This window comes from Sceloporus undulatus, chromosome 2 (genome assembly GCF_019175285.1).
Source record: "Sceloporus undulatus isolate JIND9_A2432 ecotype Alabama chromosome 2, SceUnd_v1.1, whole genome shotgun sequence".
In the NCBI taxonomy this organism is placed as follows: Eukaryota; Metazoa; Chordata; class Lepidosauria; order Squamata; family Phrynosomatidae; genus Sceloporus; species Sceloporus undulatus.
The window spans coordinates 42,709,681-42,736,230 of record NC_056523.1 but is presented as its reverse complement, the minus strand read 5'-3'; positions in this window follow the sequence as shown (position 1 = coordinate 42,736,230).

Below are 26,550 nucleotides of genomic sequence, written 5' to 3'. Positions count from 1 at the left end.
TAGGCCTATGAGCAAATTTTGTGACTTAGGCCAGTCACTGCCAAAAAGCTAAAAATGGCTGCAAGTCTAGTTCTGATTTTGAAAATCCATTTGTTTGGTTGTTGTTTTTTAAAATAAACACTGGTGTGTGTGTGTGTGTGTGTGTGTGTGTGTGTGTGTGTGTGCTACAACCACCTTTAAAGGCGAATTTGAAAAATGAATTGCAATTCCTGGCAGATTGCAGAAGAGGACATTCTCCTTTCTTTCCTCTCTACCTTCCTTCCTTCTTTTTTGTTTCCTTTTTATCCAATTCCCCCTCCCATTTATTTATATGTTCATTTTTCACATTTCTTTTTTCTTTTCTCTTTCTTTCTTTCTTTCTTTTCTTTTTCTTTTTCTTTTTCTTTTTTTTTTGCACACAAAAACGGCAACTGGGGGGAAAGTCTAGAGGAGTTGAGAGAATAAAAGACAGGTTTGGAGACCAGATGCCATTCAGGGCCATACTTTGCCCACCCCTTGAGCAGTGTGAACTGTTCACGTACAGTTTCACTGCTTATACATGGAGAGATGAACCCACCCCAAGCTGGAATTGTATTGGAGGTCACCCATTACACTAGTCTCCTTTTTTTTCCCCTTTGCCTCTTTTCCCACACTTTGATGGTATTGTTATCACCTAGAAAAAGGCAAATATTCTCTCTTGTTCAGTAAATACCTAATGTCCAAACAAGAGTTAGAGGATTAAAACAAGAACAAGTTTTTATTGTTGGTTTGCAAAGCAACATGACTAGGCCAGAGCGTGTTGTTCAGATTAGCCTAGCAAAGAAACAAAAGCCTCCCAACTTCTTTTATATCCATGGGTAGAACCACTGTACTTCATTCCTATATTTAGAGTCCAACATACATTATATATATAATACCAAGTAAAGTATGGCAAAAAGGCAGAAAATAATACTGCATACATAGACAGAAATATTCCAACCAGCTGTCTCTCACAGACATAGAATATATGGAATATTCTGTTGCTAACACCTGCTACCTCTTTGTTAGACAAAGATAATCTTCTGGTCTTAGTTAAAGTTTCCTTGAGTATTAACAATTTGAATATTAATAATAAAATAAATAAAACTTTATATCAAATCAAAGCAGCGTACAACCTTTTAAAAAAATACAACACACACACACGTTATCAGTATGGATTTCTGATCCACAGGTTCAGTTCCTGCATTCTGAGGATGTTACTCAGGTTACAATCCCCCTTTCTGATTCCCTCCTGATGTGTTGGATTCCCATTATGTCTGCCCTTTGACCATGCTAGGAGTTGTCCTAGAAAATATCTGGAGGCCATCAGGTTGATGAAAATTGATAGAAGAGTAGCCAGTGGCATTCATTGCTACTCTCAAAGCTCCCATGAGCTGGCAAATGTAACTTTTGCCATGGAGAGCAAAATTAACTGAGGAGGAGGAAGAGAGGGGGAAGAGGAGGTTCTATGAATTGAACAGCATCTATCATTTTCAGACATTAGAACCTTTCTTACATGCCTTTGAGAAACTCTGGTTGAAATCTGGTTGCTGAACAAAGAAGTGGTTAAATCCCACTGTCATAGGTTTATCTTTCAGCAGTTTGCCACACAGTTAAACTGCATGCTGAAAATTGCCAGTGCACTTGCAGATTTTTTTCAGCACCCATAAAATTCCTGTCATAACAGTCCTTGACATTTCATGAAATTACCTTATTCTTGCCAGAGTCTTCTTATCTTGTTAAAAAGTGGCTGAATGGCAAAATAATTAAGCAAGTTCACAAACCCAGAAGACATTCATTATTAAAGATGTCATCTTTTTAGTTCAGTGGCACTGTGATATTTCAGGGTCAGTGTTTGGTGCCACTGTGGTCATCTCCAAGGTGGGCTTGATGACAAGGGAGACAAAAGTGCAATGCCATTTTGTTATTAACATTTAACATTTGCATAGTCAGTGTTGGCTGTGTTTTCAACACAGTACAGTTCAGAGAAGAGACAGAGGTCATGCTCAACAGCCAGCTAGCTCAGAAGCTGATAGAGTGTGTATGCAGCAGTTAGACATCCTCATTAAGGAGTAAAGATACCAATGGCTAGGAGGAATAGAGTACATGCTGTATTATAAGAACTTCATTCTATGACAGGAAAATTACTCAGGGTGCTAATCTAATCTAGCTTCATTCTAGGGAAGATCTGAGAGGACTGGCAGGAAGAGAAGAGGTGGAAAAAACACGATTACAAGTATCAGTTTGTATCAAAAAGGGGGCAAGATTATTTGACCAAAAAAGGAGCCTTTGAGTCATTCAGATTATCTAACCCTACCTCTACTGCCCATTCTGAGGTCTTCTTCATGCCTCAGTGCTAAGTGTTGTCACACTTCTAACAGAAGCATGGGAAGGAAAAGCACTGGAGCAAAAATAACATCTGGAAAAGATCAGGAACTGGGCTAACACAAAACTCCACAGAATTGGGCAATTGTCCCAACATAGCACTGCAGAGAAATAGGCTTGGTTCCTCCACCCCATCACTTTATTGGCACACATTCTTGATCATACTTGCCAGGATAAATTCTTAGATAGATTTTTCATGGTTTTACATGGAATGGATCATTCATCTTAACAATATCTCAGCTATAAAGGAAACAATACACATATCTGTTCTACATTAATAGACATTACAGTGTGAAAAGGCATCTGTACAGCATCTAGCCAGTGATAGGGAGAACAGAAGCCAATCTGTTTGACAAGTACTTTAACTCTTAACTATTACATAAAAAAATGCAGCCCAGAATATCCTGGCCCACAGCTGTCCCAACCCCCCCCCCCCCCACTGGTTACATGACCCTCCATTCCAGCGCCAAAGTGGCTGTCTGCATGAGCCACCAGGTATGTCTGCCACCACTACCAGTTGCTCACTTCTGAGGTCAGAACAAAGTGACATGGCTGGACATCATGTTCTGACCTCAGAATGAGCAGTCCACATTGGCAGTGGACATGGCTCACTAGGATGCCTATGCAGACAGTGCAGTGGCGTGGGAATGAAGGACTCAGTGGCCTGTTACAGACAGCCAAAATAAAGCTGCTTCGAGTCACAGTGGAGGTATGGAGTTTCAATGATGCATGCGTCCTAAGAGTCCAGAAGTCGCACCAAAGCCACGCTCCAGGACTGCTGTGGCTTCTGGACTCTTAGGACGCATGCATCATTGAAACACCATACCTCCACTGTGACTCGAAGCAGCTTTATTTTGGCTGTCTGTAACAGGCCTAAACCTTCCCAGAAGATCCAGAGTAACAGGTACATTTAAAAAAAAACAATTTAAGGATATTACAACCTAATTCTAGATGGCCTACATCAGAACCAGTGTTTTGGAAATGTTTCATTCAAACAGGATGCTGCCAGAAGCGGGGTAGGGAGGAGGCAGGCCTTTGGGCCCATGCAGACAGGTTCTTGGTCTTCTGATTTCTTCAATATTGTCTATATACTGATTTATGACTGAGCCAAGGTATGGAAAAACTTTAATCATTTCAGTGTCTTTACCATCTGTGTAAATCATTTGTGTTTATTATTATTATTATTATTATTATTATTATTATTATTATTATTATTTTAATATTCAGATGCAATGTGAAGTTGAAGGCTTTCATCGCCGGCATCCATGGTTTTTCGTGGGTTTTTCGGGCTATGTGGCCATGTTCTAGAAGATTTACTTCCTGACATTTCGCCAGCCTCTGTGGCCGGCAGATCTTCAGCATCCAGCATCTCTGAAGATGCCAGCCATAGACGCTGGCAAACGTCAGAAATAAACTTTTCTAGAACATAGCCACGTAGCCTTAAAAACCCACAAAAAACTATGCATGCCAGCCATGAAAGCTTTTGAATCTTGCAACTCATTAAAATTATTATAAATTTCAACTGCAGTCTGGAGAGTTAAGATTAGATGGATTCATGAGCTTATTTCAATCAGGATTTTCACAGTCAGTTGTACCACACATACAGTGATTTCTAATTTTAACAATCCATTTGTTTAAATAAATAGTTCAGAAAAGCTGAGTCCAAATCTTTAACTGATCTGATAACTGATCAGAAAAGGAAAAGGGTGCTCAACCTGAGGATCATGGAGCAGAGGACAGAAAAGGGGAATTTCAGCACAGAATAAGTAAAGCGATAGTACAGGAAAATATGGTTAATCTAAACAAATATAAACCTCCAGGACCAGATGAACTACATCCAAGGGTATTAAAAGAACTGGCAAATGTAATATCAGAGCCATTGGCAATATTCTTGGAGAACTCTTGGAGAACAGGAGAAGTCCCAGCAGACTGGAGGAGGGCAAACATTGTCCCCATCTTCAAAAAAGGGAAAAAAGAGGATCCCAACAATTATTGTCCAGTTAGTCTGGCATCAATACCAGGAAGATTCTAGAGCAGATCATTAAACAGAGAGTCTGTGAACATCTAGAAAGCAATTCCATAATCACAAAAAGTCAACATGGGTTTCAGAGAAACAAGTCATGCCAGACAAATCTAATCTCTTTCTTTGATAAAATTACCAGCTTGGTAGATGAAGGGAATGCTATGGATATAGTCTATCTTGATTTCAGTAAGGCCTTTGACAGGGTTCCCCATGACATTCTTGCAAACAAGCTTGTAAAATGTGGGCTAGACAAAGTAACTGTTACATGGATTTGTAACTGGTTGACCAGCCGAACCCAAAGGGTGCTCAGCAATGGCTCCTTTTCATCCTGGAGAGAAGTGACCAGTGGGGTCCCACAGGGCTCTGTCCTGGGCCCAGTGCTATTCAACATCTTTATCAATGACCTGGATGACAGAATTGGGAGCATACTTATCAAATTTGCAGATGACACCAAATTAGGGGGAATAGCTAATACCCCAGAGGACAGGATCAAGATTCAAAATGATCTGAATAGACTAGAAAGCTGGGCCAAAGCTAACAAAATGAAATTCAACACAGAGAAATGTAAGGTATTGCACTTAGGGCGGAAAAATAAAATGCACAGATATAGGATGGGTGACACCTGGCTGAATGAAACTACGTGTGAAAGGGATCTAGGAGTCCAAGTAGACCACAAGTTGAACATGAGTGAACAGTGTGATGTGGCAGCTAAAAAGGCCAATGCAATTTTAGGCTGCATCAATAAAAGTATAGTGTCTAGATCAAGAGAAGTAATAGTGCCACTGTATTCTGCTCTGGTCAGGCCCCACCTAGAATTTTGTGTCCAGTTCTGGGCACCACAATTCAGAAAGGACATTGAGAAACTGAAGCGTGTCCAAAGGAGGGCGACAAAAATGGTGAAGGGTCTGGAAACCATGCCCTATGAGGAACGACTTAGGGAGCTGGGGATGTTTAGCCTGGAGAAAAGAAGGTTAAGAGGTGATATGATAGCCCTGTTTAAATATTTGAAAGGATGTCATATTGAAGAGGGAATAAGCTTGTTTTCTGGTGCTACAGAGAACAGAACCCAGAACAATGGATGCAAGCTACAGGAAAAGAGATTCCACCTGAACATTAGGAGGAACTTCCTGACAGTTAGGGCTGTTCGACAATGGAATGCACTCCCTCGGAGGGTGATAGAGTCTCCTTCCTTGGAGGTCTTTAAACAGAGGCTGGATGGCCATCTATTGGCGATGCTTTGATTGAGATTTCCTGAATGGCAGGAGGTTGGACTGGACAGCCCTTGCAGTCTCTTCCAACACTATGATTCTATGATTCTATGATATTTCTGCACAAACGAGATCAGGTTGCTGGAGGTCCATATTATATTCCTCTTGAATTAATAAATGATATTAATGGAAACCAGAGCGGTCTACCTCTGTTTTTCTTTTATTGTATTTCATTTGACAAGTTAATTTTCCAGACAAAGCCATTTCCCACACTCTGTGCAACCACCACCTTATTTATAAAACCTAAGCTAGTTTCTATCTTTTAACTATTTAGCTCCAACAAAAGCCCTAGAAGATCTTTATGTAATAAGTGTTCATTCTTACCCATGAAAATGGAAAGAACTAACATCTCTCCCTATGGCTTAATTGTCTGATTAGTCATTTGAAATAAGATAAGTTTCCTCTTAGATGCCAACATAGAATCTTTCAGCACCTTCCTCTTTTGCTTGGAGAATACACCTGTAGTTGGAGAATACACCTGTGTTGTGGTTATATTGATCAGTTTTGCATGAAGTTTTATTAATATTAATCAGTTAGTCTTCTCATTATTGTTTTTGTTTTAAAATTTCTAGCTTTCCCTGATTCATACTTCTCACATTCTACATTCCTAGTGTTGTAGCAACTCTTGACTTTCTTCTCACCTCTGAGCATATCAGCTGCTGAATTTCATTTAAATCCAGTTATGTTATCAGACACACCACTATTTACACTTGTCCTTTACTCTTCTTCAGTAGCTAGGGTGAGTGCCTTCTGCTCTGAGGGTCTCATCTTCCAGATCTATCGCTTTGCTTCATGTTGGATTGTCTGATCATCATAGGGCTTCTGAGATAAATGGAAGCAATTAATCATTGCCTCTTTCTGGGAAGTACTAACAAGAGTTAGCTAGAATGCCAATGCCATTGTTTCTGATAGATTCTCTGGCAATGACTCTCTCTGCCTCATACACACCACCACCATCACCACCATTATTATTACTGTCCAGTATCTTCCTCTGTTATTTATGACATCTGGCTCCTTAACAAAAGCCTTACTGGGCTGGGAAACTACAGCAGCCCCGCACGTTTCTCCATTCGTGTCCCATGCATAAACTGTAATGGACGCGTCATTGGGTAATAACGGAAACTCTCATTATTACGCAATGATGTGCCCATTACAGTTTACCCATGGGACATGAACGGGAGAAGCCAACAGGGTGTGATAATCTTTTCCCCAATCACACTATTACCACGTTTTAATCATGTTTTAATGATGCTTGCCTCCTCCATGTGATAGAGTCCACAGTGTCTACATTATCACTTAAAAACATATACCCACTTTCCCATTTTGATTTAGACATTTCTGGCATTGGCATACAAACACCTATATTCTCTGTCCCTTTCCAGAACCTTTTGATGTTTGTATTTTCCATGTTGCTGCTTAGGCCTCTTTGACCGGCTCTTATGTTTTATTCCATACTCATGGCCTGTTCCTACTTCATCCACCACTTTGGAGAACTGGAACATTTTCACCCTCATTTCTTAGGGATGATTCAGTCTGATCTGGATGCTTCTCAGTTTCTGTTACCTTTCCTCCAGGGTTTATTCACACATTGAGATTATTCAACTTTGTCTAGCTTTGTCTTGCATATAGAGCATGTACTATTTCAGGTAATACTTGCTTTGAGACTCTAGCTTTCCATTTCCTATCTAGCAATCTAAATTTGACTTTTGGGTCTCATAGCCAGTCTTCACCAAAATGCACAGGAATATTGATTCCATCACTATGTATCTTGCCAATTGTGGTGTCCTCACAGCCAGCACACCAATCATTTACACACCTGTCAGAACCCAAACTTTGTTTCTAAATGTCTAATTTCCTATTACCAAAACCTGCTCCATCTCTTGGAGGCATCATCTTGGTGCACAGTAATATCTGTTCAGGCACTGAGGAATTAGCACAAAAGTGCACCAGTTTTAAAGTGTGCACAATAATTTGTAATTTTTCCAAGGACAAAGAAAATTAGAATCCAATGCAGAACTGAGATGGAATGAACTTCAAAGTAAAAAAAAAAATGAGAACAAGGGTGAGGTCAAGTTTGATGGATTCACTTAAATCTAGCCAAAGCCCATCATATTCACAATGATGCTATGAAAGGAATGTACACCCAAGATCAGGGAAGGGGAAAGTGCAACCTATGAACTGTGTGCAGTCCCACAATCCAGCTTTATATCCCACAAGGCTCTCCACCAGTTCCCCCAAGTCCCCAAGTCCTCCTTTTAAAAAAAATGCATGATTTTAGGGCAATTTTTGCCCCCAAACCTGGCCAAAAGTGCGCAAGCCCCAAAATCCCTCCAAACCTGCTTTGTAAAACAAAAATCAGTTTTAAAAAAAAGATGACCAGAAGTGATACAATATTACCTATGGTGTGCTGGGAAGCACAGATATTGGCTGATGTGGAACAGGTCCTCCGCAGGACTGAAAACTAGCTTCTCTCCACCCAATACCCTCTCTGCTCTAAAACATGTATGAATAAAAGGTATTCATGACAGCAGGTGACAGTGTGACACAGAGCTCTCCTGGTGTACCTCCCCAGTCAGTGGCTATTTGGGTTTGGATATGAACAGTCCCTAGCACAATCCAGCAGCAATTTATTGTGCAGCAGGACAAAACCATTATGCAAAGAGGTGTTGGATAACTTGGGGTGCATCTATACTATAGAAATAAAGCAGTTTGACACCACTTTAATTGTCATGGCTACATCCTACTGAATCTTGGAATTTGTAGTTTTGTTAATTACTAATGCTCTTGGGCAGAGAAGGCTAAAGACCTTGTAAAACTACAAATCCCAGGATTCCATAAGAAGGAGCTAAACATTTAAAGTGGTGTCAGGCTGCATTATTCTACATCGTAGATGAACCCTTCTTATACACAACATCTATAAAAGTACCTTCAGTGGCATAAATCACTAAGAAGATTACTGATTTTCAAAGAAATCCAAGGAAAGAAGTAATTGTCAGCTGGTTTGTGAGGACTCATTGATTCTCTGTCTCTATTGTGCTCCATTTAATATTTTACTTCAGCATAAACATGAGGATTCAGAGCATTAGTAATGTGCAATCATTATAAACAAGCCATTCCGTGGTTCCTAATGGATTGCATGCTCCATGTCACTTTATTGAAACAAATTATTCATTTTGAATGAATGAAAAGATACCTCCATAAAAGTGGTTATGACGAGGCTAAAGGCATAAATAAATAAATTTCACATAGCAGACTTATTTCAACTTGGGATCTGGCTTGCCTTAATTTGAGGCCTCTGAATAAATTCATCTATTTAGTGCAACGTTTGTTGAGAATGACTTATTTTGACAGATGACTCATTTGAGATTAGAATAAATGTCTGCAGTTTAATGTTTGGTTTTATGTGTGCTGGGCTTTATTTCTCCCTTTCCTCAAAGTGATAGGTTTCTTTCATTTACATCCATGCCAAGAACAAAGCCCAACTGACAGTGTTTTGAAGGGGATAAGATGAGTAAATGTTCAAGTTTTCTCAACCCAATGACCTCCAGATTTCTAGACCAGTGCTACTGTTTCAGTTTGCCTGTTGATTTACAGCAACTCCATGAATTTCTTAGATTTTCTTAAACAAAGACTACTCGGCAGTAGTTTTGCCATTTCCTTCCTTTGAAACATTGCCCAAAGGGCCTGGTGTTTAGTAGCAGTCTCCCATCCAGGAACTAACCAGGGCTGACCTGGTTATTTATAAAGCGCTGTAAATTTACACAGCGCTGTACATACAATCTTTTTAATTGGACAGTTCCCTGCCCTAAGGCTTACAATCTAAAAAGACACGACACAAAAGGAGAAGGGGAAGGGAATGAGGGCCAACAGTTCTTCTCTACCTCCGAGGCCTGGATCAGGGGAGATGGACTGGAGGGAAGACATAGCAATACAGGAAATGATTCAATAAAACAGGCAACAAAGGAACATCAAATAGCAAGTGGCAATTATGCAATGCCTGGGAATGCTTCTCTGAACAGGATGGTCTTCAACTCCGTTTTGAAGCTGGTTAAAGAAGTGATGGCTCTTGCTCGTGGGGGAAGAAGGTTCCAGGAGTGAGGGGCAGCAAGTGAAAAGGGGCGAATTCGAGATGGGGCAGAGGAAATCATGGGCTGGGACAGCAGACCTTGACTACCAGAACGGAGGGCCCTAGTGGGAAGGTGAGGAGAAAGAAGGTCTGATAAGTAAGGAAGGGCCAGTCCATGGAGGGCTTTAAATGTCAACAGCAGGAGCTTGTACTGAATGCGGAAAGGGAGGAGGAGCCAGTGAAGGGATGCCAGCACAGGAGAGATGTGGTCAGAGCGGTGGGCGGATGTGATAATGCGTGCAGCTGAATGCTGGACAGAGATTAAAGGACGGAGGTGAGAAAGAGGAAGCCCAGCCAGGAGAACATTACAGTAATCAAGTCGTGAGATCACTAGGGCATGGACCAGGATCTTGGCAGAAGAGGCAGAGAGATAAGATAAATGTGTGTGAATAGAAGCATTCAAGTATTCAAAAAAACAATGTGACATGTTATTATTCATGGATTTGAATTTAGTAAGCAAGAGCAGAAATTAAAAAAAATATAATAACCAACCTCTCTCAAATCAGACAGAAAAATGCATTTCATTTCTGCTGTTTAACTCAAGGGAAAAATTAGACTATTGTTAATGCGCCCCTCTTTGAAAAGTTAAATAATTTTTATTCACACCTGTGATCATAACCAGCTATTTTTAAATGAATATAATCCACTGGTCATGACAATTTAGAGTCTGCAAATCCTGATGTCTCTTAATTATAATTCTGATCTGTCATGGATTTAATTCTGATTTACTATGGATGTATGGTTTGATTCCCATACAACCTGGAAGGGAGTGGCCTTTGCCTGCATTGAGATCCCTCCAGTTATCAACTGAACTACACAGAGACAACATCTGATACAAATGTGGGCCTCCAGCACCATAGCCCCATTTTTTTCTTTCTTCTGTGTGATTTTTTAAACATCTTTTTCCTGATGAAGAAGCCATTGGAACTTCAAAAGCCTGCATGATGTGTTTTGTGCACTTTGGTTGGCCAGTTCAGACAATTCTCTTTCCAGAGGTGCAATGTAAGTCTTTTCGCCACTGAAAGAGCTTGGAAAATCAATTTCCGCTGACCAGACATTAATTTCCAAGCTTTAGGCAGATAACTGAAAAAGCTTTTGGATGTCTAATGCACAATACTTTGTTACTATTTGCTGCTATCTGAGCATAGGAAATTGACTGTCTTACATCAGTGCAACCATCTCAGATGGATCACAGAATCCTATTGGTTTCTTAAAATGACGCAGTATTTTCTGTTACTATAAACTTGCTAGTCTAGCCTTTCAAATTAACTTCATGGGGTGTGGATGGGTGTAGAAAGCAATGGATTGAAAACACATGGGAAATTGCTGTCGTGCACTTTACGCACCTCAAGTAATGTAGTGAAAATAAAAGCATGAATAGTAATGCATAATCTTGCAATGTTCATCAAGTATTTCTTTGGGGACTGTGTTCCAAATTCGTAAAGAAGCCTAAAAGCTGTACTTTATAAATATTCAGCTCTTGCAAATGGAGTTTTTTGGCTCATGGAGTTTTACTGCCATTGTACCACAACATGCTTTTTGCTTCTAGTCCCTGATGATTGCATGCTCATTTTTTTGCTGGGCTCAGACTGACCTTTATTTCATGCCCAACTCAAAGTTCAGAAATGAGAAGCACCTATGTCATTGTTCGTGTGCACCTCTCATCTTTACATTTCTGAAGTCTGTGTATTTCCCCTGTGACAAGCAAGCCTTGCAGACAGGATGATATTCTCCACAGCACTCCCATCTGACATTACAGCCTGTCACTTTATGAAACCCAGAGCTGAAGTTTAGAATTAAAAGAGTTGAACAGAGCATTTAATAAATGAGAAGACGACCGAGACTGTCCTTGGGGTATTACCACATCCTGGCCATTGAGCCTTTCATCATCTATTTAGAATTTTCCATCAGGCATGGTCAGGAATCAAAATGATGTTCAAGTGTTTAGTGCCCTCCATAGTCACAGTAGCAGTTTACATGCACTCTTAGGTATTATATTTATAGCATGTGCATTCTTGCAGCAATCCTAAATGTGTTTGGAGTGAAATTTTACTTAAGTATAACCTTATCAGAGCAATCAACTAATTCAGGGCTTCTCAATATTTGAGTAAATCTGTACTACAGAGTTACAGGAATTTGTTACCACTCTAATTGATATGGTGCTGTTCTAAGGAATGTTGGATTTTTTAGTCTGGTGATATCCTTAGAATTTTCTCTTAAAGGGCTCTTATCCACTTCTTTGAATTGCACTACTAAAACTCTCCAGCAAGGAGTTCTAGAGACATCTTCTTGTTCTTCTGTCCCTTCAAATTGACTCTGGCAATCCTATCCTAGGATTTTGTTGGCAAGATTCATACAGAGGTTTGCCATTGTCTTTCTCTAAGCTAAGAGTGGGACTTGCCCAAAGTCACCTAGAGGGTTTCCACAGGTGAATGAGGATTCAAATCCTGGAACAAATGCTTCTGCATCTGGTAGGACCTGCAGGCCTCTGAGTAAATGTCTTATTCACTCATCACCACACTTGCACAATATTTGGACAATATCTACACATTACAGCACAGATTCAAAATATAACTTGTCTTGTATGTCTCTGTGTTAACTGCCTTCAAGTAAACCTCAACTTATCTTGACCCTATGAATGAGACATCCCCAAGATGCCCTATCCATAATAATAATAATAATAATAATAATAATAATAATAATGTTTATTTATATCCTGCCTTCCTCCCAGTACAGGGTCGCAAGGCCCTGTTTAGGTCTTATGTACTCAGGGCTGTGGTTTCCTGGATTGAGTCTATCTACCTTTAATGCAGTTTTCCTCTTTTTTTGCTGCCTTTTACATTGCCAAGCTTTATTGTCTTTTACACTGCATTAAGTCCTAAAATATATTCTTTAGCTTGGGGAAGTGGAAGAAGCTTCTAAATGTTTACTTTTTGAGTATCCCACAGATCTTTCCAAGATTTGTGAATTGTTACACGTGAGAGAAAACAAAACATCTCCAAGTCTACCTTGGAAAAAATATGAATATTACTATGGTAAATAATATCGCAAGAAGCAACTTCAACTAATTTCTGCTGAAATGTGTGCAGTCTTGCATCTTTAAAAAAAAATATTATCAGCGACTATAACAAATGCTGAAAGACGTTTCAGCAAGCTAACATCATCAAAAACTGCAGGTGTTCTACAATGGTTGCTTCCTAGTCATCTTGCCCATTATATATGGCCTCGAAAGAAGTTCTTGACCTTGGAGAAAGGGACAATTCAAGGTTTAACAATGAAAAAGGCAGAGAAAATGCTTGAGAGTTAACTAGCTTCATGTTTTCAGCCATGTTGGTTCATTAGAATATAAAAATTAAAAATGACAGGATAATATGTCAATTAATGACCCAAAAGTTATGAAATAGTTAGCAAATTTGAAAGATTTTCAGATTGGGTATTATTATTGAAGAAAAGTAGCAAAGACAGACATTTTTTCACAATCAGAGTACGCAATGTGTAAAATTTTTCAAAATGAAACCATACTTTTCTCTTGATCTGTGAGATTGCATGAATGGGACAAGGTGGTATTGTGGGAAGAGGTCCGATATTAAAAGTTTGTACAGCATCCCAAAGACTGATGCTTACTACTTGAGGAGACTTGCGGTGCATTCCTATGAATATCTGCTCAGAAGTCCTGAATTCAGTAATCATTGTTTTCAGGTAAGTGTTTATAGGAGTCTGCATCTTATTACCCAGTATATCAGCATAATCTTTCTGTAAAGTGTGAAACAATTTCTATTTTTCTCGCATAATTGCAGTGTATATCATATCATATTCCTCATGACATTCAGTATAAAAGCTATAAAATGGATATTAAAATTTTATGATTCGTATTTTAATAGAATATTCCATGAGAGAAGTCTCTTCTTCTTTTTAGGAAATTTAGCCAGTGAAACCTTCGTTCAGTAACTCTCTATTTATTTGAAATGCCATTTTAAAGCATATGATAGGTTTCATTTGTACATGAAAGTTGAACATAATGCCACCACCTTCCAGTTTTTTTCTTTACAGAAAATAAAAACTTCCTCAAGATTTAAGATAAGGTAAGACTCAAGTGCCAAGAGACTATGTTGGTGCAGACATCTGACAGACTGCCTATTGGGTTATTAACTGCTAAGCAATGGGCATGAGCCAAAGAAAGGACCATGAAATGCAGTCAGGAGTGAGGCTGAAGATAAGAGCTAATAATTAGGACCAAAGAAATTATACCTGCTATGAAATTTTGGGGATAAAGAACTCCAGACTCAGGTGTGCACTTCCTCAAGATCAGACTTTTGTTTCTATTCACAAGTATGGATTTATTTTATTTTATTTTATTTGGCTTCAAAGAGACTAAGGGCCCAAACAGACAGGCCAAGATAAAGCTGCTTCGGGTCACTTTGGAGGTATGCTGTTTAAATGATGCATGCATCCTAAGAGGTCTAAAGCTGGCCAGAGCTGCGCTCCAGTCTTTAGGACTGGAGCGTGTCTTTGGCGTGGCTTCCAGCTTCTTAGGACGCATGCATCATTTAAACAGCATACCACCAAAGTGACCTGAAGCAGCTTTATTTTGGCCTGTCTGTTTGGGCCCTAATTCTTTAATCAAATACTTTATAAACATAAGAACAGTACAAATTATAAATGAGTAAAACAATAATCAGGGAACAGCCTATTCAAAGGATTTAACAGATACAGTCATAGGAGAGAAGGAACAGCAAGGTATGTTCAGAGAGACTTCAGATGGATGGGGAAAAGTTCAGAAGGAAGGAACGTATGGCAAATTGTTTGCCAGAGAATGTTAAGATAAGAGGGAAAGGTTTAATAAAGAGTTGGATCTGAGCTCAAGATGAGAAGAAGGTTGCTGGAAAGAATGGGGCTTGTCAGCAATAGGAAAGGAAGAGGAGAGCCAAGTGGTCACACTTCAGCCCAGGATAACAAGTAGCATAGAAAAACACACCCCTATCCATGCATATGCACATACTCCCCCCCCCCCCCAAAATGCTTACCTCACTCAAATCTGGAAGCCAGCCTTGGAGAGCATGTGCAAAGACAAAAGGGAACATCAGTGCACTGTCCCATAGCTCTTGTGATGTGGGATTATTTTCCTCCATCTCTACGCCCACAGTTCCAGTCATCCAAGGAGGCGCTTCTTTCCTCCTCAACTTGATATTTGTATGTTGATAATTCATCAGTTTCAGCCAGCTTGTTATTCTTTTTCTAATCATGGTTACCATGTGCTTACAACAATCCAAAGTTGCTGCTCCATACATCCTCTCTTTACAGTGCTTGAAATAGCTGTTTTAGAGATGGAGCAAAATTTGCACCAAGAACTCCTCTTTTCAGCTCTGGCTCTTGAAACTTTCATTTTTCTCCTGCTTTGGTTCAGATTGTTCTCTCCCCCCCCCCCTCTCTCTGGTCAGGTTTCCAGGATATACATTCATTCTTTGTCTCATATACACACTCCTTCACATAGATACACACATACGTTCACAGACCTGCATCAAAATTTCAGAGGAGAAATCAGGGCCAGCTCATCCATATAGGTGAACTTGGCAGCTGCTTAGGGTAGCAAAATTGAGGGGCGGCTTGGCGGCTTTTTTGTATAATTTTTTACATAATTATACAATATTAAAGTGAAAACTTATTACAGCAAGCAACATAAAAGCAAGCTACCATATGACGGTTTCTTTGTACAATGGCCAAAACATAAATGTGCACTCCCCTGTGTCCGCGGCACCGCTTCTGTGACCCCAGAAGTGATGGTGGCTTTTGCTCTCAAAGGGACCCCCAAAGCGAGGAGCAGAAGCGGCCTCTTCCTAAAGGAGCCTCTTAAGTCCTTTCGGAAGAATGGGAGCCCCGGCGGGAGAAACCCCCGATATAAAGCAAGGTGTTCCCCATCGAAGCGCCCAGAATCCAAACTCTCAGCCAGGAGAGAGGGGGCGAACTGGCAGTTCATCTGCAAAAACCAAATCGGGGAGGCCAAGGGGGTGAGTCAGCAGAAGAAGGAAGTGAGATGGGGAGACAGTCGGAATTGCTCCCTTCCCAGATTCCATGAGGCCCCCTCCCCCCCAGGAAGCCCCTTTAGTTGAGGGAGACCCTGACCCCCTCCACCACCGCAGGGAGGGTCCGTGCGCTGGGGTCAAGGCAGGCAGGGAGGCCCAGACAGAGTCGCTCCCATTTCCCAAGTGCGCACGGGGCACAGCCATTGGCCCAAAATAGATGCATGGAGAGACCGGCCAGGCTTTGGGGTAAGGGGTGACATCCCCCTCACCCTCTTGGTCCTGCCAAGGGACCGTGAGGGGTGGAAACCTGTTGCGAAGTCAGCCCCAAAGGAAGGATGGGATCCAGTGGGGCGCATCTCTCAGGAAACTCGCCCTCCAGCACAGGAAGAAATGGCTTGGCCAGAAAGGCGATGCCAGAGGACTCTCCCCCATTTTTCACGGGAAAATCAGGCTTGCCTGTCCTTAATGCTGTCTGCTGTGAAACAGTAGAAATCAGGGGGTGAAAAGAATTGTGAGGGGCAACAGGGGGTGCCAAAATATTTCTCACCTAGCGTGGCCAAATACCTAGAGCTGGCCCTGAGAGAAATGCAGATTGTTTTGTGACAACAGTCTCTCTCAGCTCTTTTGTTTTGAGATTACATTTCACCATAAAATACATAGATGTTGTTTATTATAAAATGTTGTTTATTATGCTAGCGAGCTTCACAATGTGCCAAAACATCATAGATAAATTACAGCACATATATTCGAGAGTTGCACCTCTTACACAAGCACTGTTTTATATATTTAATGAAAGTAATAAAGCAAAAAACAAAAAAAAAACCAGAAATATAATATGTTCTCTGTCCCTTTGGCTACCAGTTCAGTTAGATTCAGCGGATAAACCAAGAGGCATGTGTGACTTAGCCCATTTCCAGTTTATTTTTCCTTAGTCTGGAGATCCTGTTACCCATTTCATACTTTGTTCTGAATTCCTCCTCCCCTACCCCACCAGCTATCTTAAGGTGTTTTGAGCAAAGGGCTAGAATGTCTTCAAGTTTTGAGTGATGCATGGCTGGAATCAAACAAATCCACTGACAAAATAGGTTCAGGCAGTTGTTTAACTTTAAAAACTTTTATTTCCAAAGTTTCTTTCTAAATTAACAACTGGTTGCTAGGAACTGATGTGCTACAGTTCATCCTAAAACAACCTGAATGCTAATTCATGTCCTTCCTACTTTCCTCCTAGCTAACCAGAATTTAAGTTTGTATTTAACTGCTCAATTGTTTTTCTACTCTCCCCCCTTCTCTCCAGTCCTCTTCAATGGTCCCACTATGGCAGCTTTGATAGGCTGAACCCAGGACAGAGTGGCTGCTAGTTCTGTCCGTTACAACATGAAGAATTATCCAGTAGTCAGAACAAAAAATATCCCAGGAGTCAAGATCAACCAAAGACTGATTAACAAGTCAAGAGAAACCAGTGACCAACTTACAGAGAGTGTCAAACACTCAAGAAGCTATTGCACAGCAGTTCCCAGCAACCACTTTAAATACATCTCCTACATTATAATTGTACAGTATTTGTGTTTATAATACAGAATACAGTATAATATACTAGAAAGAGAGAAAGAATATATTATATTGTATTCTGTATTATAACCACAAATATTGTACAGTTATAATGTAAGAGATGCACTGACCACAATTGCAGAAACACCATGGACTGAATGAACATTGTAGGAGCAAAAATGGTGTCCAGTCAAAAAGCACAGACAGGTGGAAGGGAAGGCAATACGTAGTGCTTATTCAGTTGCAAGTGAGCCTCCACAGTCAGATTGGTATCTTTTCCCACTCTCAGCTTGCTTTACAAGCAGCAAGTACATGCAAACAGTCCAAAGCAAGCCTTCATAAGAAAAACTGGTGATGTTCTGCTGTTTCCATGCTGGCAAATTACAGAGATAAGTTCCATTAATTCAAGGAAATGTACGCTCTCTCCATAGGGAAGGCTTGAGACTGTGTGTGTGTGTGTGTGTGTGTGTGAGCAGTCCCAAGTGAGTCTCTTAGGCATGAAGACTGTACAAGCAGCCATTATCCAGAGATTTACGCCAGGGGCTTTCCTGCTCTCCCTAGAGATGCCAGAAACTGACTGTGGGCGTCTCTGCCACAGAACTACATTTGACATAAATTAAGATTACATTTGAGATAAATTAAGATCAAATATTCATAATCTGAAATGGACATGTGATTACATTCCTAAAAAGCTTGCATGGAAATATATATATATATATATACATACTTCCATTCTGTAAGAATGACTTTCCACATGGGACCAGCATTCTTTTTCCTTTCTCCATCCTTAGGGAGCATAAAGAACTGGCAATCTTTCCCAAATGCCATCAAATTAAAGTGAAAAGTCTTCCAGGCACTGAAATAATCATGAGGTAGCCAAGTTATGTGACAGGGAAATGTTCTTCCCTTGACAGTTATGACCAAAAAAAAAAAAAGGAGACCATTAGGCACAGATACTCACTGGAGGAGTTCCTAAGATTAATGTAGCATTTGCTCTTTTTTTCTGCTGTAGATTTTTAATTATTGAATTAGCACAGATAACGTGCTCTGAATCTGAGGAACTTCACCAATGTTTGGTTTCTTTATAAATTGTTATGAACATACGGCTCTCTATTGTCCCTCTCTGGCAGTTTCATTTTAAAGATTCCTGCAAAAATTTATACCAGCCTTTGGAACTAATAAAAATTAACAAAGTGATCTCCCATCACAGTGAAATTATGAGCATATTGCAACCATTCCCTGCTCCAAGTATTATCAAAGTAATATAGGAGCTAGGCAGATGGGGAGCAAGTGGGTGCTCTCTCATTGAGGCACCTGGTTACCTGCTGAAACCAAATCATGGCTTGAGGGAAGATCCCCTGCAGAGGTGAGCCAGTGAAAATGAGATTGAACTAGGGCCAGTTTATCAAGAGAGTGGGTCTCGTCAATGGTCTATAACCTATAAATAGCTCCTCTAGGAGTCTACCAAAGCCTTACAAACCACCAATACGACACATCACTGCTTAAGTGATTGTTGTTATTATATTTATTTATTTCCCACTTTCCCCCCAAAATTGGACTTCAAAGCAGCTCACCCTTTTAAAGAACAATGCAGATAAAAACATATAAATAGTGGCCATTAAAATAAAATGAAACCACTGACAGTATTAAAACAATTCACACTTCAAGTTAAAAGAATAAAATGCTGTTAAAAAGACTGAAAGCTCTTAAAAGCCCGCCTCGATCCAATACAGGGAGAGGCGGGATACAAATAAATATTATTATTATTATTATTATTATTATTATTAGAAGCAGTTCAGTTAAAACAATAGTTGCCAATTAGCCTACTTAAACATGGTAACAACAATAACAAAAATTTTAATCATTTGCATACTTTATAGGATCGCGTTAGTGCAAAATCTATTTTCTCCCCCTGAGCACATGAATGTGGATGATTTGAAAGTGAATATAAATGTGCCCTACAATACACATCTAGTACTTCACTAGTTTCACCATGCATATAATTTGGCACCCATTTAGGTCGTATGCTGAAAGCAATGCAGATTAATTTAGTATACGAGCTTTTCATATAAATTTATGGAAAGATCGGGTGCATTAACAACTTTTATGAATAACCTTTTAATAGAACAATGAGAAATTATCTGAGTTTATTTTGGAAAGGTTTTTTAAAAAAATTATTTTTCCTTGTATGGACTGGAATGGTCTGTCCTCCACAGGATATTCCACAAAGGGAAACATTGCTCAGATCTATAACTTTCATGCACGCCTTAATACAGTGGCAGTGTTTGGTGTATTTCAGCCAATTCAAATAAATTAGTCTCCATAATCCCAACAGCTCTCACTGTCAATTTAGACAATTCAATTTTCTTATTCTTTTAAAAATTTCTTTAAAAACATCAAATCTTACTAAATTTTTACTTTAACCACATGAAAATATTTACCTGTAAATGCATTCAGGCTGTGCGTATGATATTGTAATTTAAAGAAATAATTTTAATTTTGCTAATTGTTTATGTCACAAGCATTACCTATTAACTATTCAATGATATATGGGAATTACAATTTATGAGTAACATTAGTACAAAAAACATTACTAAGCTATGTTATGGGAGGAGGTCAATAGGGCTGACACCATGAGTTACTGCACCAGGTGATGCCAAACCTAGTGATGCCACTGCCCTCCTCCATTGCATGACAAAGGTGTGACCACACCAAGTATCCTCATCTCCAACCAGTCTATTTGCAAAAGTAGTCCCCATGCTCAATCCTGTCTGGAGAGATGAGGAAATGCCATTTTATCTCTCTTCACACAGTGTTTCTTTGGAACACTACAGAAATGGTAAAACTATTAATACTAACTGCGAAGGAATTGCAAGTTTGTGAGAGATATATTAAATATACAATTTATATATTTAATTTTATTTACATATATTGTATGCATTTCATTTTATAAATACATTTCATTTCATTTTAAGTTTCTGACCATAAACATTTCATGACTTCAACATCACATCCTGAGTTTTATTAGTCAGTGCGAATCAGAGTCGACTGATTGAATCAGTTTTTGAATGACACACAGATTATTTATTTATTTATTTATTTCATTTATATGCAACCTTTCTCCCCAGAGGCACTCAAGGCAACTCACAGATTTTAAAAAAAACTTCACAATAAAATCCAAAACAGTTAAAATCATCTAAAAATGATACAAAATTTTATTTAAAATATTCCAGAAGTTAAAAGGCAATGCAAATGCTCAGTATAAAAACCAGCATGGCATGCCTATGTTTTAAATACTTGATTAAATAATTAGTGGGTCTACTCTAATTGGGACTAATAATAGGATTCATACCAATGGCAGTCCTCTCCCCACCTTTTGCCCACACCCACCCTATTTTAGTTTTAATACCTCTAACATGGTAAAGAGATCAAGTGATCACCAACACTTGTATATTTTTGTGGTGTCTGAGCAGGATTTTGGAGTTTGGAGGTCAATATGACTATGATGTTGTGAATGTTTTGGGGTGTTTTGTATGCTGCTTGCAGAAAGAGCCTAGGCATGGGCTGCAAGCTGTATAAGCACCCCACTCTTATTAATTTAGTAGACATATACAGGAAACAGTTTGTGGGTTTCAACTTTGAGTGGAGGGACACTGTCTAGGCATCAGGTCTACCAACTGAAAAATAAGATGAGAAGGGACCTAGTATACAAATTCCTCAGAAGCCAGTGTCTTCTGAAATTCTAAATCCTAATGAAGTACATCTCTCTGTTCCTACCAAGATGACAAGCCCCCTCTGAAGAAATTTGCCAAGAAAACCCTGTGATAGTTTCGCCTTAGAATCTCCATATGTCAGAAATGACTTGAAGGCAAAACAACACAACACACACCCCAAGGGCATTCCCTGCAGTCACCATTGCTACCCTCTACAGCAGTGATTCCCAACCTTTGATCCTCCAGAAGTTTTGGACTCCAGTTCCCAGAACTCCTGACTGTTGGCTAGGCTGGCTGGGACTACTGGGAATTGAAGTCCAAAACACCTGTAGGAGCAAAGTTTAGGAATCGCTGCTCTACAGAGTATTTCACAAAGATAAAGAAAATCACTGGAATACATAGAAGTCCTTCTGATACGTTATGCAACGTTGTCAGTATTACAATACCAGAAAATGTCTAAATCATTCCTAAGACTCCTGTGCTGTGTTTGTACATCTGGTGTTTTTTTATAATCTTCTCTTTAGTTTTTAAAAATAGACTTTACGCTAAATAAGCTTTGGTTGCAAACAGCTTCATTTATATACTGCTTCATACTGAACTCGCAGTGTCTAAGTGGTTTACAACTGTAAGCTAATTTGCCCCCAACAATCTGGGTACTCATTTTAGCAACCTCCTCGGAAGGATGCAAGCCTGAGTCAAGCTTGAGCCCTTTTGTTGGTATTGAACTCGCAACCTTATGGTTTGTGAGTGAGTGGCTGCAGCACAGGCATTTAGCCACTGCGCCACCAGGGCTTCCACTGTCCACTGCGCTCCCACTCCCATAATACCTCCTGTGTGGAGCTCTGAATTAAATACCCAAATTTTCAGGCACTTTTGGCCATTCTGAAAGCTTTGAAACATCAGAGCATGTGACAGTAAGGGGGGAACAGTGCATGCATACCCACATACAGAAGGTCTAGCAGTAAACACTATAGGCACAAACTAAAATCATATAACACATTGGAGACACACACACCCCACCTCACCCTAGAAAAATCCCTCTGGGTGCCCATTTCTTCAAGCATAAAATTATTTGTGTCTGTAATCAAGAGGTCTGCAGCATTTCATGATCTAGTAGTCTATATATAGCCAACATATGCAGGAAGATGAATAGGAGGAATACCTATAGATAGACTGAGACTGAAAGGAAGAACATTAAATATTTGAAGCTTGATGACATTCAATCAGCTGTAGTTTCTTTGATTAAAGGTGATGGTAAAAATGCATTTATGTAACATTTGGGGGTAGCTTGGGGGGAAGTTCTCTATATTCAGTTGAGACATGCCTATCTCTCACATACGCTTACACAGAGGAACATTAATCACAGGAACAAACTAATTAAACAGTTAAAGGTAGTTTCTAAAAATTATGGACTTTCTAGTAAAAACATGGTATTTAACTTTTCTACTCCCAAAAGAGTAGATCAGTTTGGAATGTTAAGTTTGAAATTAATTAATGTTGGTCATTAGAAATTGGAAAATTAATTAATTTAGGTCATTGCTTCCATCCCATTTGAACGAAGCTATTAATTGTAGGCATGATTCCTGCCATTTCTTCAAGCTCATACCAGCTGATCTGTGGCAGTTGAACCTTGGCACCATAAAAACCTATCAGTGGAGGTTCTCCCTTCCATTGGATCACATGGCAATAGATGCAAGAATCTGACATTGAGTAAATTGCAAATAATGTTTCAGAACCACAGTCTAAGAGGTGGGCTTGATGAGAATACACCATTTTCTTTTTCTCTTTCAGGTTCTCTCTTCATTGAGTGTTGGACACAACCCTAGCATGTGGACAATCTGGACACCCTGGTGCCATTTTGGTTTCTGATTGATTAAGTGTTTCAGAGTTGGCATAGCATGCCCAGCTTGTTATAAATATAGAATTCATCTCTGTCACACACACACACATGCAGAGAGAGAGAGACTGTGGCTTTCAAACAACAATATAGTTAATACTCATATACCGCAGATTATCTGGCTCTCATCTGGATACTGTGCTTTAACATTTGGAGCTCTTTGATCTGAGATCACTGTCTGGCAGATATTTCTGATCTAACATACCATTGTGGAAAATTATCCTAGAATCTTCCTGGCACTTCTCTAGAGGAACCTGCTGTCAAATCAAAAACATACAGCACATGAAATGTGTCATTTTCAAGTCAAGCCTTCTTCTAACTTTTCATCAGTATCACTTTCACACTTTACTACATTCCAACTGTGCATATTCTGTTTCTTCAATATATACTTAGTTTCCTTTGTAACTTTTTTTCTGAACATTTTCTCATTTAATTAGAAACATCCCCAAAGATATCCATGTTGCCACTGAGAGATATTATTTCTGTGGGTTTTGACACCACCTTTGTTCAGGTGTTTGAGAAATGTGGATATAAAGTTTTTTTAGTAATGTTGCTGGATCTATAACTTTCTAGAGTGATCTTCTGTGGTAAAGAATTTTCTCAAATACTACCAATATACCAAAGGCAAGAGAAAGGGGCAGAAAGACCTCTGTATTTTTGTGTATCATTTATACTACAGATTCATAGCACTCTTATTCCACTTCAGCTGACATGGTTTCATCCTTTCAAAATTTAGGAAGGAGCATTTAGAATTCTTAGCCAGAGTGTTCCAGTGCCTCATGGAATTACAAACCCCAGGATTCTCTAAAATGGAATAAAATGCTATAATTCTTATTGTGAATAGGCCCTAGCTCTGGAAAGAAAGATTCTGCAAGAGCCAATAAGCTGTCAGGGCTAGAATCTGAAACTTTATATTCTCTATGCAGTTGTTTTAGATGACAAGCTACCATTACCAGAAGCACTGAAATATTAACAGATGCTGAATTCACCAGTCCCATCTAGCTTGGTCATTGGGGCGTTCTGTACAGAAATGGCTGGAAAAGCCCTGTTTGAACTGATCCTGTTCTGTCTGAACAACAAGGCCCTTCTTGTTCTAATATGTTTGCAAGTGGTCTTCAGGACTGATCAGGCCCAAAATGCATTAGGAGATGAGTGCGGAGCCAGGGAGTTGGAGCTAAGGAACAGACAACAATCAGAAGCAAAAACACCTACCAGCTTTCATTTCATCCTAAACACGTAGATTAAACAATAATTTCACTGGATAGCAGGTCATTGTCTCATCTAATAGTAATTTTTGTAACATGTTAATTATGCTTAGTATGAAGTAATACTTCTTAACTTATGTAATAATCATTTTATTAATTGCCTGAAAGAAGGAGGTGATAATTTGAAATTTCTGTTCACCTTCTTCTCACTTACTATGAATGTATAGACTTCTGTCATGAATGTCTTAAATGCCCCCCCCCCAAAAAAATAACAAATGTAATTCTATACAGCAGTTACTCTGGTGGAAGGGCAAGTGTCCAGAATTCACTATTGTTACTCACTGACAGAACTGCCATCATAACTGTCTATGCTTGGCCAGGAGAGGAAGCGGGGGAGGGAGGGATATGCTATCAGAAAATGAAAGAGTGGAATAAAAATACAATCAATGTCATGAAACTTCTGCTAAATACTGCCATTGGCATAATGTCAGCATAAAATGCTCAGCCATGTTTTTTCTCATTGGGCAGAAGCTCCAAAACCCTGATTATTATAGATATTCTTTTCTGAACCTATTCTGTAACATTTCCAACTCAGCAGGTAACTGTCTGAAATGAGTATATCTAAAGAATAATAGCCAGACATGTACAGAAAAAGCTTAATACAGCTGACATACAAATATATAGACAGTATCATTATTAATCTATAGGTTATTTTAATGACTTTCTTAATGATCCCAAACACAGTATTTGCATTTTTCACTGCTGCAGTGCACTGAGCTGGCGCTCCTCATGAGCTTTCTGTTATTACTTCAAGATTTCTTTCCCGAGTGGCTACACTCAATTTAGAGCCTATCAGCATATTCATGATGTTAAAGGATTTTTTGTCTCTATATGCATTGGGTGTATGTGTGCGCTCAAGTCGCCTGCCAACTTATAACAGCCTCATGCATTTCATAAAGCTTTCTTAGGCAAGGAATACTCAGAAGTGGGTTTGCCAGTTCATTTCACTGAAATATAGCCCATAACACCTGATATTTATTGATGGTCTCTTGTCCAAGTACTAACTAGGATTAACCATGCTTAGGTTCCAAGATCAGGTGGGATCTAGTGCCCCTAGGGTATTTATGCTTTCTGCATTCATTACTTTGTATTTACCTCAGTGAGACTCACCTGTAGTTCTGATATGCCATCCCCGAATTACAGAGGGATCATTTTGAAACATTTCACAACCTGTTTGGGTTACTCGTCTTCTCTCATGAATACACTTTCTGTGGACTTTTAACTTCCTGAATAATTCCCATGTCATCCAAAAACTTGTCTACATTCTAAGGTTTCTCACAAATGGAGTGAGCAATTTAAATCATCTGAGAAATGTTAGTTTAGAACATATTTATTCAATATGGTTGGATGTAAAATCATGTAAAGTGGAAGATATAATAGCAAAAAGTTAAAGAATTACAAACTTCTGTGGCTTGTTTACATTTTTATGGATATGGTGTATGTGGGTGTGGAATAACTGCAGTCTGAGTCCCATATTGCTGTGAAGCTAGTTCACAAATGCCTCTCAAGTTATCTTTCTTGTCTAGAGGTATGCATGCCAAACTAAGAATAGTTTCTATTTTCACTTTTTTCTCTTTCCTGTCTCCCTAGATTATGTCATATGGCAGATGTTGCAGCTATATAAATCCTTGGCATTTGTCTCTGAAGACCTATCTCCTAATAAACTGGAGTTTCAACTTCACACATTTCTAATGTATACTTAAATAGTAGCATCACATTTTGGAAGAAGGTCTGTTAAGCACAAATAGATTGGTATCTCTGGTTTGGAACAGCATGCTGTTGATACTAGATTATTCTGATGCCAACAGTAGGGTGAGAATTTAGGTCTTGCTTCAGTTGCCTCACATTTTGTGAGCAAAGAAGGCTAAATGTCTCACAAAACTACAGTTCTCAGAATTCCCTAGCATTGAGCCAGGTCAATGAAAGTGGTCTCAAGCTGAATTATTTCTGCAGTGTGTTTTGGACCACAGTCCTGATCCTCCCACCCCTCAAAAAACCTTTCCAAGCAGAGGATAAGCCCTTTTATTCTACACAATTATAGCTTCATGGTTCCACCTTAACTGCTTTGGTTCTGCGCTATGACTTCCTGGGATGGGCAGTTTATGGAGAGACATCTACAATTACAAACCCCAGGAGTCTTCAAGATTTTGGCAGTTATAGTGGAATGATAGTGCTATAACTGTGTAATGTAAAAAGGGCCTAGAAACAGTGAGATGGACTCTATTGCTGGAATGTATATGTACCAGGATTGTCAGTTTAACTGACTGGAGTCCCAGTGGTACCCAGGGCATTTAATATTTTACGGTTG